Raw genomic sequence first — 18,113 nt, forward strand, 5'->3', positions numbered from 1 at the left:
TCACAGATCCAGAGGGGCCAAGTACTTAACATCCCTGCTCCATTGAGGCGTGCAAAAATGCCCTTGCTGTGCAATCCTGGCGTTTAACGCCAGACTGCTGCCTGTTTTTGGCGTTAAACGCCCAAATGTAGCTTGTTTCTGGCATTTAACGCCAGGTAGATGCTTGTTTCTGGCGTTAAACGCCAGGTTGGTGCCTGTTTCTGGCGTTAAATGCCAGACAGATGCTTGTTTCTGGCGTTTAAATGCCAGACTGCTCTCCTCCAGGGTGTGCTGTTTTTAATGCTGTTTTTCATTCTGTTTTTTATTTTTCAGTAGTTTTTGTGACTCCACATGATCATCAACCTTAATGATCCCCATCTTCTCCATTACAGAGAGTGGCATAAGATTTATACTTGACCCTAGGTCACACAGAGCTTTCTCAAAGATCATGGTGCCTATGGTACAGGGTATTAAGAATTTGCCAGGATCTTGTTTCTTTTGAGGTAAATTTTGCTGAACCCATGTATTTAGTTCACTAATGAGCAAGGGGGGGTTCACCTTCCCAAGTCTCATTACCAAACAGCTTGGCATTCAGCTTCATGATGGCTCTTAGATATTGAGCAACTTGCTCTCCAGTTACATCTTCATCCTCTTCAGAGGAAGAATAGTCTTCAGAGCTCATGAATGGCAGAAGGAGGTTTAGTAGAATCTCTATGGTTTCTATATGAGCCTCAGATTCCTTTGGGTCCTTAATAGGGAACTCCTTCTTGCTTGAGAGACGTCCCATGAGGTCATCCTCAGTGGGGTTCACGTCCTCTCCTTCCTCCATGCATTCGGCCATATTGATTATATCAATGGCCTTGCACTCTCTTTTTCGATTCTCTTCAGTATTGCTTGGGAGAGTACTAGGAGGTGTTTCAGTTATTTTCTTACTCAGCTGGCCCACTTGTGCCTCCAAATTTCTAATGGAGGACCTTGTTTCATTCATGAAACTTAAAGTGGCCTTAGATAGATCAGAGACTATATTTGCTAAGATAGATGGATTCTGCTCAGAATTCTCTGTCTGTTGCTGAGTGGATGATGGAAAAGGCTTGCTATTGCTAAACCTGTTTCTTCCACCATTATTAAAGCCTTGTTGAGGCTTTTGTTGATCCTTCCATGAGAAATTTGGATGATTTCTCCATGAGGTATTATAGGTGTTTCTATAGGGTTCACCCATGTAATTCACCTCTGCTATTGCAGGGTTCTCGGGATCATAAGCTTCTTCTTCAGAAGATGCCTCTATAGTACTGTTGGATGATTCCTTCAATCCATTCAGACTCTGAGAGATCATATTGACTTGCTGAGTCAATATTTTGTTCTGAGCCAATATGGCATTCAAAGTATCAATTTCAAGAACTCCCTTCCTTTGAGGCATCCCATTACTTACAAGATTCCTCTCAGAAGTGTACATGAACTGGTTATTAGCAACCATGTCAATGAGTTCTTGAGCTTCTGCAGGCGTTTTCTTTAAGTGAATGGATCCGCCTGCAGAATGGTCCAGTGACATCTTTGATAGCTCAGACAGACCATCATAGAATATATCCAAGATGGTCCATTCTGAAAGCATGTCAGATGGACACTTTTTGGTCAGTTGCTTATATCTCTCCCAAGCTTCATAGAGGGATTCACCTTCTTTCTGTCTGAAGGTTTGAACATCCACTCTAAGCTTACTAAGCTTTTGAGGAGGAAAGAACTTGGCTAAGAAAGCTGTGACCAGCTTATCCCAAGAGTTCAGGCTATCCTTAGGTTGAGAGTCCAACCATATTCTAGCTCTGTCTCTTATAGCAAACGGGAAAAGCATGAGCCTGTAGACCTCGGGATCAACCCCATTGGTCTTAACAGTATCACAGATCTGCAAGAATTCAGTTAAGAACTGAAAAGGATCTTCAAATGGAAGTCCATGAAACTTGCAGTTCTGTTGCATCAGAGAAACTAGTTGAGGTTTAAGCTCAAAATTGTTTGCTCCAATGGCAGGGATTGAGATGCTTCTTCCATGTAAATTAGAATTTGGTGCAGTAAAGTCACCAAGCATCTTCCTTGCATTGTTATTATTTTCGGCCATGTCTCCTTCTTTTTCGAAAATTTCTGTCAGATTTTCTCCAGAGAGTTGTGCTTTAGCTTCCCTTAGCTTCCTCTTCAGAGTCCTTTCAGGTTCAGGATCAGCTTCAACAAGAATGTTCTTATCCTTGTTCCTGCTCATATGAAAAAGAAGAGAACACAAAAGAAAATATGGAATCCTCTATGTCACAGTATAGAGATTCCTTATGTGAGTAGAAGAAGAGAAGAATAGAAGAAGGAGAAGAGAAAAATTCGAAAATAATTAAAAAGAAAAGAAAAATATTTTTGTTTTTATTTTATTTATTAGTTAAAATTCAAAAAATTAAGCAGAAAAATAAAATTAAATTGAAAATTTAAAACAATTAGTTAATTAAAAATATTTTGAAAAAGGGGAAGGTAATTTTCGAAAATTAAGAGTGAAAAAGTGGTTAGGTGGTTTTGAAAAAGATAAGAAATAAATTTAAAAAGATAAGAAGTTAGAAAGAGATTTTGAAATTAGAATTTTAAAAAGATGTGATTTGAAAAAGATATGAATTAAAAAGATATGATTGGTAAACAATTTGAAAAGATTTGATTTTTGAAAAAGATATGATTGAAAAGATATTAAGAAGATTTGAAAATTAAATTAGAAAAGATAAGAAGTTAGAAAAAGATTTTGAAATCAAATTTTGAAAAGATATGATTGAAAGAGATTTGTTTGAAAAAGATTTGAAAAATAAATTAAAAAGATTTGATTTTAAAAATTAAAGTTGATGACTTGACTAACAAGAAACCAAAAGATATGATTCTAGAATTTTAAAGATTGAATTTTCTTCAAAGGAAAGTCACAAACTTGAAATTTTTGAATTGAAATATTAAATGTTAGTATTAATTTTTAAAATTTTTGAAAAAAATTTAAGAAGAAGAGTGAAAAAGATTTGATTTTTGAAAAAGATAAATTTTTTTTTTTGAAATTGAAATTTTGCTTGACTAAAAAAAAGATATGATTTTGAAAATCTTTGACTAATTCAATGCAATTTTCGAAAATTAGGAGTAAAATAAGGAAAAGATATTTTTTTGATTTTTGAATTTTAATAAGGAAAGAGAAAAACATCAAAAAGACTCAAGACATAAAAACTTTGGATCAAAACAAAGAAAACATGCAAGAACACTTTGAATGTCAAGATGAACACCAAGAACACTTTGAAGATCAAGATGAACATCAAGAACTTATTTTTGAAAATTTTTAAGAAAAGAAAAACATGCAAGACACCAAACTTAGAAATTTTCAATGCTTAGACACTAACAAATTGAAAATGCATATGAAAAACAAGAAAAGACATAAAACAAGAAAATATGAAGATCAAACAAGAAGACTGGCCAAGAACAACTTGAAGATCATGAATAGCATATGATGAATTTTCAAAAATTCTTAAGAAAAACAAAAATATGCAAGACACCAAACTTAAAAATTGACTCTAGACTCAAACAAGAGACACAAAAAATATTTTTTATTTTATGAATTTGTAAAATTTTTTTGTATTTTTTGAAAATTAATTGGGAAAAACAAAAAAGAAATTTTTTTTTGTATTTTTCAAAAATAAGAAATAAAAAGCTTAAAAATAAAATAAAATAAAATTACATAATCTGAGCAACAAGATGAACCGTCAGTTGTCCAAACTCGAACAATCCCCGGCAACAGCGCCAAAAACTTGGTGCGCAGAAATCGTAACGGTTCATTCCTTGGTAACGGCGCTGAAAACTTTATACGCATGTTCATAATCTTAATTCTTAGTCACAACTTCGCACAACTAACCAGCAAGTGCACTGGGTCGTCCAAGTAATAAACCTTACGTGAGTAAGGGTCGATCCCACGGAGATTGTCGGCTTGAAGCAAGCTATGGTCACCTTGTAGATCTCAGTCAGGCGGATTCAAATGTATTAAGAGATTATAGTGTACTAAAAGATAATTAAAATAGGATAGAGATACTTATGTAATTCAATGGTGAGAATTTCAGATGAGCGTATAGAGATGCTTTCGTTCCTCTGAACCTTTGCTTTCCTGCTGTCTTCATCCAATAAGTCCTACTCCTTTCCATGGCAAGCTTTATGTAGGGCATCACCGTTGTCAATGGCTACATCCCATCCTCTCTGTGAAAATGGTCCAATGCGCTGTCACTGCATGGCTAATCATCTGTCGGTTCTCGATCATACTGGAATAGGATTTACTATCCTTTTGCGTTTGTCACTACGCCCAACACTCGCGAGTTTGAAGCTCGTCACAGCCATCTCTTCCCAGATCCTACTCGGAATACCACAGACAAGGTTTAGACTTTCCGGATCTCAAGAATGGCCATCCATGGGTTCTAACTTATACTACGAAGATTCTAATATCTCGGACACGGTATGATCGTATGAAAATCTGCAGCATCTGATTCTCTCTCTGCTTGCTCCCTGCTTTTGAGGCAATTATCGTATTGTTTGACAAATTGAATAAGCGAGCTGTTCCGGATAATAAACTTGTTAAAAATGAATGCATGCTCTCGCTCCTTTGTGTGCTTCTCATCCCTACCCAGAAGTGGTAATTCAGATAGATTGGAACCCATATATGACGGTCTTCATAGAGATCTACAGAATACACCCAAACACAGACTATAAATACACCCGAAAAAAAAATTTACACCTCTGCTGCAGATTTTAAACAAACATTACCTGAAAGCCACTTGTTGTCTACAAGACCAAAATTTAGCAAAAAATCATTCTAATTCCTATCAAATAAGTCTTTACTATGAGAGTTCCAAATAACTTCGCTCATTTCTTGTTCAATTTCTGCATGTCCCTTGTACCCATTTAATTTGCTTGGAATCTTCTTCATGATGTGCCAAATACACCAACGGTGAATTGTTGTTGGCATACAGGCCTCTAAAGCCCTTTTCATTGATGCGTATTGATCGGTGAGAAACTCTTTCGGAGCATTTCCTCCCATGCAATGAAGCCAACATTGAAATAACCATTTGAATGATTCAATTTCTTCGTTTTTCATCAAAGAGCATCTAAGAAGTGTTGACTGACCGTGGTGATTCACCCCGACAAAAGAATCACAAACCAAATTATACCTGAAACAAATTACCATAGTGCATAATGAAAAATCATTACGTACACCCAATAAATGCTTTGTATATACCCAAAAACACCCAATATACACCTCTGCAGCGGATTCATAAAAATACATTAATTTAGCATCATAAACAGGAACAGTTTATTACCTGTTTGTATTGTAGGTGGTGTCAAATGAAATAACATCTCCGAAATACTCAAAGGCAGCTCTACTTCTTGCATCGGCCCAAAAAGCCAGCTTAATCAATTGATCCTCCTCGAGTTCAAGCTCAAAAAAGAAATTCTGATTCTTCTCTTTCATTCTTAACAAATATTTCCAGAATTCCTTTGCATCTTCTTGTTCAGAAATATTACGCACTTCTCTCGTAATATAATTCCTCACATCCTTTTCAATAAAATTTAACTCGCGATGACCCCCGACAGCCGCAACAAATGATTGGTAAGTTTTTCTTGGTCTGATACCCGCCTCCTCATTATTCTCTATTGTACAACGAATGGACATGCTTAGTTCCCTGTGCTGTTTGAGCATCTCTGCTTTACTTGGACAGCAAGGGTGTGAATGATCCAGCACAACCTTTGAAATAATCCAAGCACCAACATCCTTCAATGTGTGTATATAAATTCTTGCAGGACAGTTTAAACTGGCTGTCGGATTCGTCTTCTCGGTTGGAGATATTTTAGATTTTCATTTTCCCTCTCTGCTACATTTAATCAATTGATTCTTAATCTCGTTTTCCTTTCTATTTGTGCTCCAAACTCTTATAGAAAAACCTGCAGCCTTGGCGTAGTTCCTGTAAAATTTTCCAGCATCTTCAAGGGTGGGAAAAGGACATTCCAACCTTGGGAACAAACTGGTCATCAACAACAGAGAGAGGCTGCAGAATACACCATGTCAAAAACTAAAAATACACCCAATCATGTCTGATATAATACACCCGAACGACAACAACTCAACTAAAATAACAAAAAAAGCCATAAACTGTAAATACACCCACACTTCCCCCTAAAATACACCCAAAAAATTCTGATCTGCACCCGAGCGTCTACTATAAATTTCAGATAATTAATCAAAACTAATACATTAGATTCAATCCACAGATTTATGTTCACACATTAATTTCACAATCAATGTTCACGAATTATTCAGCTACACAATGCTATACAAATAACTGCAACAAAATTCAGAGTAATCGTATGTAAATCAAACCTCAGGAACTTCGTTAGATTCAAATTCATAATCCACTTCACCCTGATTCAGCTGACAATCTGAGGTTGAATCATCCATTATCTTCAAAACGAGTTCAAACTTTGATTTCAGAAACCAAAAAATCGAAAAGAAAACGAAGCTGGAGTTACAGAGAGAGGAACTCACGTCAATGACGAAGAACAAACCAGTGAGAAAGGAGGGGAAAAGAACGATCGAAAAAGTAGGGGAAGACGCGCGAGAAGAAGAACGAAGAAATTTGAAAAGAAGGAGAACGAAGAAGGAAACTGTTGAGTTAAGAAATTAATTAATAGAATTGATGATGACAAACATTTGATTAGTGGGCTAATCACCCAATTAGTTTTGATTATTTTTGATAAGTGATGCAGGCTAAAAACAAGTGTTGCAGCAGCCCAACATCAAACAAAAGATATATGCTATTGGGCTGAATGGTAAGTGAAAATAAAGACAAGCCCAAGTCATTCATCTCAAGCAAAATTCTTCAAAGAAGCAAGGTAAGGTACCAACGGGCTGAACTTGAGAAGAACCCGATCCAAGCCCGAATTGATTTTCAATTCCCACCATCTTGCCTTACCAGAAGCAACGTTCCTCTCATCTCTAATCAAGTCATATCAAGGCTTCAGAAAAGTAAGAAAGAGAAAGAGAGAAAAAGCTTCCTCCCTAAGCTAGTAACCAAAGAAGCAAGAGAGAGAAAGTTTAAGCTTGAAGCACAAAAGCTAAAACGGAAAATCCAAACCAAATCAAGCTTAGGTTAAAGGTAATCCATCTCATCTTGCATGCATCAGATCCTCTTCTCTTCTTCCCAACTCTCTGCTCAATCTGAAAATGGCATTCAAGGGAAAGTTGTTCTCTGCCCTATTCTGCTTTACATCTACGGTCACAAGTGATACTTGGGGACCAAGTAGTTTCTCAATGGCTAAGATCAAGTTGACCATGAGAAGATTTCTATGGTTACTGCTTTGTGGCTTTCGGTCAAGATGAAGAAGTCGGAAGCAAAGTTTCTACTCTAAGGTTTAATGAGAAAAAGTAATTCTGTGGGTTGGTGAAGCTCAAGGCTCAAGGTGTTAACCTTGGAAGAAGAACTAAACCACATGCTAGGAAATAAAAAGAGGTTTGCTGTTCATTCAGAAACCAAGGAGAGAAAACCAGAGTTTGAGAGTTGTGTTCTGAGAAAGGAGTTCCTCTACTTGGATAATACTTTCTTTCAAACAAGCATTCGGCTAATACTAAAGAACTCAAGCTGAGGTTTGCAAATCTGGTTTTGCACATAGCGAAGAGGCTGTTGATGAAGTCAATCTCCTTCATGTTTTACTGATTGTAATGTACTTTTCTATGCTTATCTTTCTGTAATTTCTTGTGAGAAAAGGCATTGTGAGAAAGCTTAAGAAAAAGCCATGAGTAAAAAAAGGTTGAGAGAAACACTTGAGAGAAAAGCCTAGAGTTATTTTCTGATTTCTTTAGGTATGTATGTGTCTTGTATCTTGTACCTGTGAGGTATCCCTTTCTTAGTTGGGTTAGCACTAAGAGTGAATAATTAGGTATTAGTATAGCCAATGTCAAGTTAGGTTAGAACTTGAGTGTGAAAGGATTGGGTCAATCCTGTGAAATTGGTGTATGTAATACTGTTAACTATAGTAAAATTCTTCCATAGTTGTGGAGGAGACTGGATGTAGATTGCATAGCACAAGGCAACTAAACCAGGATACATGCTGGTGTTAGCTTTTCTCTTCTCTGCTGAGTTCTGTTTTCTGATATTCATGAGACAAAAATAAATTGTCTCATAAATTTCCGCTGCTGAGTTCAAACATAACCTAAATTGAAAGTTTGCTTTAAAAGGGTAATAACAGCAATAAAAAAGGAAGGCATAGATTCAACCCCCCTTCTCTACGCCTACCACAACCTTCAGAAACAAATCTCTTAAAATTGGTAGTTATATATACGCGGAATCTGTTATATAGCGCGTGTAAGGGACGTAACACTAGGAGCGCGTTTTGGGGGGTTAGTGGTTAATTGACTTGTAATGCTTACAAGCCCTAATCGCTTGTATGCAGAGCTTTTCCGGTTTTTTTTAACTATATCTTTTTCCAATAACATGTACATATTTTTAATGTGTGCTTTTATAATTTAGCATTTTAAAAATTTTTTATAGTAATTTTAATTTCAACAAAATATCATATAACTAAGGCTACGTTAATTTTGAAAAGATGAAAAAAATACTTATTTAACAAATTTAAAGGGTGAATAATATATTAACACCAATACTAAAATATGATATAAATAAGATCACGTCAATATTAAAATAAAAAAATAGTGATCTAATAAATTTAAAGAGCGAATAATATAATAAAAAAATAAAATTAATTTCTTAAAAATAATAGAAAAGCGGCTGAACAGGCACGTTAGTGACTGTTGAGCCGCTAGTAATAATAATGGCAATGAGAAGTGTATAGTGTCACTAATAATAATGGCAATGAGAAGTGTATAGTGTCACTAAAAAAAATGAGAAGTGTATAGAGAATAATAGTAAGAGAAAGAATAGTGTTTGATATAGTAAGGGGATATAATAAAAATATAAATTAATAATTTAAAAAAAATAATAAAATTAAAGATAATTTAAAAAATTAAAAAAATAAAATAGTTTTTAATGCATAAAGATAGAGAGTGTTTTGAATATAAATTTTTATCTTGACTTCAAATTAAATACTATTAAACATAAATAATTAAACTTAATAACGTTTATAAATAGTTAATTTGTAAACAATGTTTCTACATTTTTATTTTTATTTTGTTACACATAATTTTTAATTGAATAATCTTGAAGGCTGAAGCGTTTATATAGTTATTTTTAGGGATAAGTACTTTTTTCGTCCCCAAGGTCTAGGGTCAAAATCAAAATCGTCCTCGACCTTTTTTAGTTATTAAAATCATCCCCAACGTTATAAAACGTTATAAAATCATCCTTTTCTACATCAATTTTATTTTTTTTACCAAATTATCCTAAATAAATCTATGAGAATTTACATTTTATATAAATTAGTTTTAAAAAAATATCAATAAAATATTTTAAAATAACAGATATAAATACATTATTTTTAAATTAATCTTTATAATTAAGATAAAAAATTTTAATTTAAACTATTTTATTCATATTTATTATTTTTAAAAAAATTATTAGTATTCTTTTTAAGAAATAATCTATCTAAAATGTAAATTTTCGTAACTTCTCTGTATTTTTTGTTTTTTCCCCAAAATGATTCAAACCCCTTTTCGCTCCTCTCACCAACCCAACCCCACTTCATGTTCCACTTCCACCAACTTCTTTTTCGCTTAGATTCTCTCGACCCCATTCTTCCCTGAGCTTTCTCTCTCTTGGGTTACTCCAAAACACAAAAGTTGGCCTTTTTCACCTCTGAAATCGTCGATGGCGGAGACCCAGAAGAGCAATATGGTTGTGGAGGTCTTCGAAGAAGAGGAGCTTGCGGTGTCTCTGGCCAAATACGTCGCTGATATCTCCAACAAGTTCACCTCTGAAAGAGGCGCTGTCACCGTTTGCTTGTCCGGTGTCTCTCTCATCAAGTTCCCATTTTGATGCGTATCCAACATACAAAATGGAAGCAATTTCATTTAATTTAAAAATTTTTGAGATTAAAAATTCGGTGACTTGGGAGGTTTATGTCTGGGGTTTTAGGAAATTGCTGGAACTAGGTAAATGACAGCGCGGGTTGTTTTACCAAATATATAACATTTAAGTGTATGTATTTGTAAAGAGTAAAGACATATTTTTAGTACTCATAATTTTAAAAAATCTACTAAATAAAAAAATAGTATTTTAATTTCAATTTAACAAATTATTTTAAAAAACTCTTATGTAATGTATTTTTTTAAAAAAACGAATTTTATGTAATATTTTATTGTATCAAGTTTTAAAAAAATAGCAAATTGTAACAACTAATTTATATTTGAACTAACTTAATTTTATCGAAAAATAATAGATAATTTTATCATCCAAATCAACAAATTTATTTATAAAACTACGAAAGTAATATCTTTTTCCTTATATAAAATTATTAGAATTAATGTAAAAAATATAAATATATTTTTGGTTCCTGTTTTATTAGTGCTTTATATATATTTAGTTAAAATCTATTAATCATATAACTTTTTTATGAAGTATACAAAGATAAATGTCATTTTTTTTTAAAAAAATATTAAATTTATCTATACTATAATATCATCTACAAAATTTTCAAAATTCTAAAAATTTGTTTACAATTAAATTCAAAACACGTTAAATAAAAGACAAAAAATTATGTTTAATATATCTCACTATTTATATAATTACATAAATCTCTTGTCAGTTGAGTCTTATATTAAATTTTGACGTATACAGGTAAAGTGTAAAATTAGAATATATCAATTTTTTACTAACACAGAAACAACTTTTGTAAATTATAGTTGTAAATAAACAACAATTTGTAGTTTTATGTATATGAATATTTGATACTAGGTAATGATAATTTTGACTTTATTCTACTCTAAATATCAAAATAAAAAAATTAAATAGTAAAAAATGAGTGTAACATAAATTTTTTTATCATATATATGATCATTTTAAATTCTTACGTATGTTTTTTAAGAGAATTAAGCTCACCGAATAAATTAAATAAGTTTAGAGACAAAGATACAATCTCAAAAATCATATTTGATTTATATTGTAAAATAATTGAATTATTATTTTCCATGATAACAGACTGTTTTATTTATTTTAATTCTTCCATAAAAAAAAGTTATACAATACCTAAAAATAAAAAGACAAATATTCCTTAAAAAATTAGTAATAATATACACCACTATCATCAACTCCACAAAAATTAAAAAAAAAAATAAAAAATGAAATTCAATTATATATAAGATTAAATATTATTTTTTCATTCTATAAAAAAGATTATTATTAATAACAAAAAATAATAATTATAAAAAATAATGAGTTAATAAAAAATAAAAAATTTTGTTATGATCCATTCTTTACATGTCTCTTGAATCTCTCTACCTATTTAATAGAATTCACAAAAAAAATTATATACTCAAATTATATAAGAGACTAATCATATACTCACATTTAAATCTTTTATAACAAAAAAAAATACATATTAACCTTTCTATGTATTATTTTATTTTAATTATTAAAATTTTACAATTGCTATACAAAAAATCATCAAATCACATTTCCAAGACACTTAGATCTTTCTAGTTTTAAGATGCAATATCAAAATAAATTAAAAAAATAAAATAAATAAAACATTAGTTAAATAAACTTTTAAAGGCCAATAAAGCATCTTAGGGTTTACATTCGTAACTAAATAATATTGTTCTTCTATAGTTTAGAATACTACCTCTATTATGTACAGATTGTACTCATTCAATAGTAGTTTATGTTTTATATTTAATTCTAAATAAAAAAATAAATTTATATTTCAACCGAGATCCAAATATGTTAGTATCTATAACTATTCATTGAATGCAAATAAATTTTATAAAAAAATATAATATTTTTTGGTTATCTATTATAGTACTGTATTAATATCTTCCTAGTTTTAAGATGCAATATCAAAATAAATTAAAAAAATAAAATAAATAAAATTAGTTAAATAAATTTTTAAATGCCAATAAAGTTTTCTAGAGTTTACATCAGTAAAAAAATAATATTGTTCTTCTATTAACTCAAAATCAATCTATTATTTACAGGTTGTATACTCGTTCAATAGTAATTTATGTTTTACATTTAATTTCAAATAAAAAAATAAATTTATATTTCAATTGAAACCCAAATAGACTCAAATATGTTACTATTTACAGCTATTCATTGAATGCAAGTAAATTTTATATAAAAATATATATATATATAATCTCTCTTTGACTCTCTATTCTATTAGTATTATACTAATATTTTTACAAATATTACAAACTCAAGTAGCATATAGCTAGACACTTAATCACAATTCCACCTTATTTTACATTCCCACTAAATTGCACCTTTTTCTTTATTTGCACCTCTTGGTACTCCTGATAGAGTTAATTATAATCACTCAACAGCTCTCTTGTTCGGAGTTTCATTTTTGGTATTGATCACAAATTTAACAAAATACAACAATCAAATGAACAAAATAAACATGAAGTAATGATATATTGAACTCAAATAACATGCAAAATTATTTGAAGGAGTAACCATTATTGAAACCTCCGGTATGCATCACAACTCCTTGAAACAAAGGTAGTTTTTGGTTTAGTCTAAACCTTGAAACAAAAAAGCAACCATTTTCTTAATTGAAATAAAACAACTACCAAGTATCAAGTACAGCAGAAATTCAAAATCTTATGCATAGGCAACAATGTTAAAGAATATAAGAAAAATAATGCCTACAATCATGTAAGAAATTATGATTTTAGTAGCAAATATATTCTAGAGCAAAAATGTTAAATTAATGAGTGAAAAGAAATCACGTATATTTTCTTCACATCCTAGTTTGCCTTCTTATATTACATAGCTTTTAAGAGTGTAAAGAAAACAATTAAATAAATAAGCAATAAAAAGAGAGTAGAACCTAGAAACAAATAATAATCAAAAGAGAGCAATACAGTTATTATGAACCTGTATAATGAGTCTTCTTCACACAAATAAAAACATTTACATAAGTGCATATGAAAGAACCTATCTCCTTAGCACCTTAAGTACTTATTGTTAAGGATTCATATATATATATATACACACACTAAATCAATGCTTTGCTATACACAAACAGTAAAATATTATTGGAACAAGTGAATTTTAAAATTTACTAAAAGCCTAAATACAATAAGAAAATAAGTTAAGAGAACACCAAACATTATAAGATTGCAGCTAACACCAAACTTACTATCCTGATTTTTTAGCTCATAATTATCATTATGTTCTTTTTGGTGTTAATAGTAATAAAGGTCTTGCTTTAGGTTTAAAGATAATATGAAAATCATTATGCATTTCAAATAAAAATCCTTAATTTTTCAAAATCCGAGAATAATAATAACACTAATACTGATCTATGATTCAAAATTACATAAATTAAAAGACAAAAATTGTAACAAAATTGAAAGTAATGTCCATACCTGATGATTGTTAGGAGGAATAGATGGTGCATTTGTGGTGCATCATCATTCTCACGCAAGGTCAAAAATTCTAAAACTTTGGTCCCAAAATCAATAGTACTAACTGCCATTTCAAGTAAAAACACACAATTAAGACAACATAGGAGGACACATGCATAAGAAAGGTAGGAGAAAAAAAGGCCCATTTTTTTTTTCTATTTGTTTTCTATTTCCTTATATTATTGTCTTAAATAAAAATGTAACTTTTCAAGAGCAAGCCAAAACAAAATTATAGAAACTTTCAAAAAATATATAAACATAACTGGGAGGCTAATATTTAAGTCTATGAATTTTTATGTCAAAGATGACTGTGCATTAACTAAGTTTTTCAGCAAAATAGAAGAGAATTGAGATCTACTTCAACAGATACAACCTGAATGTCATCTACTTTCAGCCAATTTTGTTTTTGGCAGTCACACACTTCAGATCCACTTCCTTGCAAAATCAGTATTGGACAAATTGGATCATTTATTAGTTCTGATTAAGAAAGGTATACAAACAGCCATAACTTGCAGCTACAATGATGCAGTGGATACCAAAAAGTTCTCCTAATCAAATTCTATAGTTTACATGTCTACTCACTGAATCGATTTTGAGTTGAGTTTCACTATTTAAGTTTACCTAAGTTCCACAATTAGAAACCACAAATAAAGATTTATTTTGCATATTCCAATTATCAAAAACCAATTCTTCTAGGTTGTTGATATTAGATGAAATTACTAAACTAACCTCTTCTTTTAAAGGAACATGGACAATCCCAATAAAAAAAGATTGCTTTCAACCGGGTATTTTCTTAATTCAAACACAAAAAAAAACACAAAGTAGTCTTCATCTCAAGGCATTGTTCTTACCAAAGCAATTCACACACAAAACATCTATCCTTATTGCAAATTAAGCAAAAAATCAACCGAGCGATCAACGAGTGGTCAAGTCACTGCCTAAACCAAATGCCTCCATCTGTGGACTAAGCATTTTCTCTTTTCTTCTCTTTTTTTAACATAAAAATCCAAGGGGCCGTTTTTGTTCTGCAACAACAGCCAGAGAACTTCCTAAACCAACTGTATCTGCAGCTTCAAAAATGAACGACAAAGAGTAAAGCTTGAAATGATTTCACAATAGCACCAAAGCCCTAACTAAATGACACTCCATCTGTTCATACAAACAATCATAGAAAAAGAAAGAATAAACTCAAATAAACAAAGCAAAAGAAAACAAAATAGAAGTAGATTAAACTGAATAAAGCTTCAGGTTAGATCGTCAAATACAAAGAGTCTATGAAATTGAGCTAGTTTTAAAAAGAAAGTCGAAAAATGAAGTAAAACCATTCATTTTCTAAATATGCAACTACTTGAAACTTCTTAAACCATATTCCACTTAATGAATCCTAATTGCAACCAAAACTCAAACCCCTTTTAGATTTCACCTTAAACAATGCAACATATACTTATCCAAAATCATGAAATTGTGGCCTAGAATTATCTACGATAAGCAATGAACCCTATCCAAATAATGTTGTAATCTGATCTTTAAAGCCAAAATTATAAACCTCAAATAGAAAAAATCGAGTTATAATATACAGACAAATCAGCACACAACTCTTTGAAAAGCAGATAAGCAAGAAAAGGCATATGACTTCAATACAAAATTATAAATGGTTATTTTTCTAAGTTATGAACATGACATCTTCATAACTTCGCAAGAAATAATCCTTGGGCAAGTCAATTTGAGACGCAGAATGAAAAACAATATTTGTAGGAAGAGATTAACATGTTTATCGATTAAAACAACCGTCAGTGCTACATGAATACATGTTGAAATTCAAAGTGAGACAACATATAAGTGGCAATGGTGCTATTGGCAACTAAACCATTAACCATATATGGTCCCTAATATAAAATTGGAAGCATTTGCCGTTTGAAGCATAAACTTATTCATGATGATGAATTGAATATTCTACCTATGAAAACATCATTCATTTACTTTTTCTCTTCTGGGTTCAGCTTTACACCAATATGCGTTATATCAAAAGTAATTAAGCCAACTCCAAATCACATATAAGTCAGAAACACATCTAGATGTGAGTATCCAAATATTCCTTTCCTAATCTTACACAGATATCTATTATGAGCCAAAAGTCACCGGATCAAGCTCTAACAAAGCATTATGATCGGGACATTAATATAATTTAATTTCCATAACATACATCCTTTACCGAAACTATAGCACCATCAAATCTTATAAAATAAGATCACATGGCCGAGCCATGGCTTCCAAAAGAAATCACTTTAATAATTAATATATAATCTGTAGTTAAATATCTTTAATATAAAGTGTGTTTTCAAAGATCTTAAAAGCATATAATGACCCGGATGATTTATTTACCACTATACAATCGCCCTAAAAATCATTTGTATACATTAAAAGAATTCGGTCCATGAATCTATTCTTTAACTGATATGATCATTCATTTATATATACCCAAAAACTGTGATTCTTAGTGTGTAATCTATATCTATTCTCTTCTCCCCTCCATTGCATATATATCATTGTGAAATTATGCTAATAATTGTGTACTAAGTGATTATCAGACCGAAACACCAAGTCATAGAGAATAGAGAATAACACATCTCTGACATTTGATAATAAAAACAAAATACATCATGTTCAATATTTTATCCAAAAGATGTTTACCTAACCAATTCAACTGAGGGTGCCACTTGATTGGCCTCACTCGGGACATGTTTTGCTTTTTCTAACTTACCTCTTAAGCAATTTCTGAAAGAATAGCATAGCACAAATAATATAATAATTAAAAATGAGATTATTAGTAGCACAACAACTACATCTCCAAGGATCAATGTAATGGTGAAAATTGAACGGTGAACAGTTTAAGCAATATTATCTAAGCTGAAAATAAAATCATGAAAATTGAATACACATAAAAGTTTAAATTAGAGGGAGAGGAACAACACAAAAGGCAAGAGAGAGCAAAAAAATGTTTCAATTAGTTAACTAAAAAATGTTTGCTTCTCAGAATAGGGGAAAGAAAATCTATATAATTTTCAAGTTGTTATAGTTATAGAAAATAGTCAAAAGTATAGTTCAATCATTAAAAAACGGCCAACAAACCAAAACATAGAACTGTATAGACTGAGTTCATAAAAATTACAATGCAAACGAAAAACTGGAAGGCTGCATTCATTATGCATGTATGGCAGAAGAAAAGCTAGATTAAAGCAGAGAATTTATGAACTATTATGAGTATTATTGCTGGATATTCACAAAATACTGCATGTAATACATGACTTTAACCATTTGCATTATCTATGTGCCATTGAGTTTTCAATATTTATATATGGAAGGAAACTCATTTTTAAAGGAAACTCAAAACCAAATATACAAAAGTTATGGAAGAAAAAGGAAGAACAAAATTAGTTAAATACATATAAACTTAGTTAAATATTAATGTTTGCCATCCAAAAATTAAACTTAACAAATTAAAGAAGAGACAAAAATGATATAATATAAATAAAAGAAAGGTAAAAAAATAGCAATTAAGGCAGAAGCATCACTCATACCGTTTTGGCCCGTCGCAGCTTCAGCCGGAGCACCTTGCCAGCAAATTTCACACCTTGAGCTTTGTCAGGGAAGTTGTTCCTTAAAAAAGAATCAAGTTTTCAAATTACTTATGTAAACATTCTAATAAAATACTAATAATACCACACCGCAAAATTACAGTACCGAAACGCTTTTCTAAACATTGCACCGGAGCTCCGGCGTTTCCTTTGTGCATCCCGAACCCTAATGGCATTTTCTGTAATTTAAAAAAAAAAGAAAATAAATTTATGCTTTTAAAGAAGAAAAATTACCTCTGCCACACCACCGACGACAGGATCTCGGAGCTCTCCATTCTTTTGACTGAAGTCGTCAACTTGTTGCCAACTGCTCCTTCTTCTCTGATGGAAGTAACACCGCTCACCGTGCCACTATTCTTTCTCCTTGCAGCTGCATCAACGGCCACCGCCACCTCTAATTTATTGTTCTCCATCTTTGCTACTTGCCGGAAACAGATTCGGAGCCTCTTTTTCGTCGTCTTCTTTTTTCTTCGACAGACGCTCTGCTAACCCACAGCACTGAGCTCGCCCATTCTCTATCTTCTATGCCAGTTACTGTTTCCATCACCGGTGAGCTCCTTCTTTTTTCTTTTGAGAGAGAGAGAGAGAGCGCCCAGATCGAAAGAAAGAAGCAAGAGAGAAACAAAAAATCAAGAATAAAAGAATAGTTCTGATTTGGAATGCTCATTCAAATTGTGTTTGAAATTTGAACTTTAACCCCAAAAAGAGAAAGAACCCGCTCATAGCCAAAAACTTCTTCTCAATCTTATATGCTTTGAAGTTTCTAGAGTTAAACACCAAAGTGGTCCCTGAGATTCACGAAATGCACCGATTTAGTCCCTGACTTCCCGATTGCACTAATTTAGTCCTCCAGATTGGAAAAAATGCATCAAGGTGGTCCCCCGCATATTTTCCGG

General features: G+C 31.7%; 1 non-coding gene across 1 annotated transcript; it reads left to right on the top strand.

The window, feature by feature from the left end:
- The first annotated feature begins 1,586 nt into the window (after positions 1–1,586).
- On the top strand, positions 1,587–1,690 carry LOC148569401 (small nucleolar RNA R71). The gene has a single exon (XR_015882470.1). It is a non-coding gene; the product is annotated as a small nucleolar RNA R71 (small nucleolar RNA).
- The last annotated feature ends 16,423 nt before the right edge of the window (positions 1,691–18,113 follow it).

Source organism: Arachis ipaensis, chromosome B4, assembly GCF_059453495.1.
Source record: "Arachis ipaensis isolate K30076 ecotype BB chromosome B4, ASM5945349v1, whole genome shotgun sequence".
NCBI classification, from domain to species: domain Eukaryota; kingdom Viridiplantae; phylum Streptophyta; class Magnoliopsida; order Fabales; family Fabaceae; genus Arachis; species Arachis ipaensis.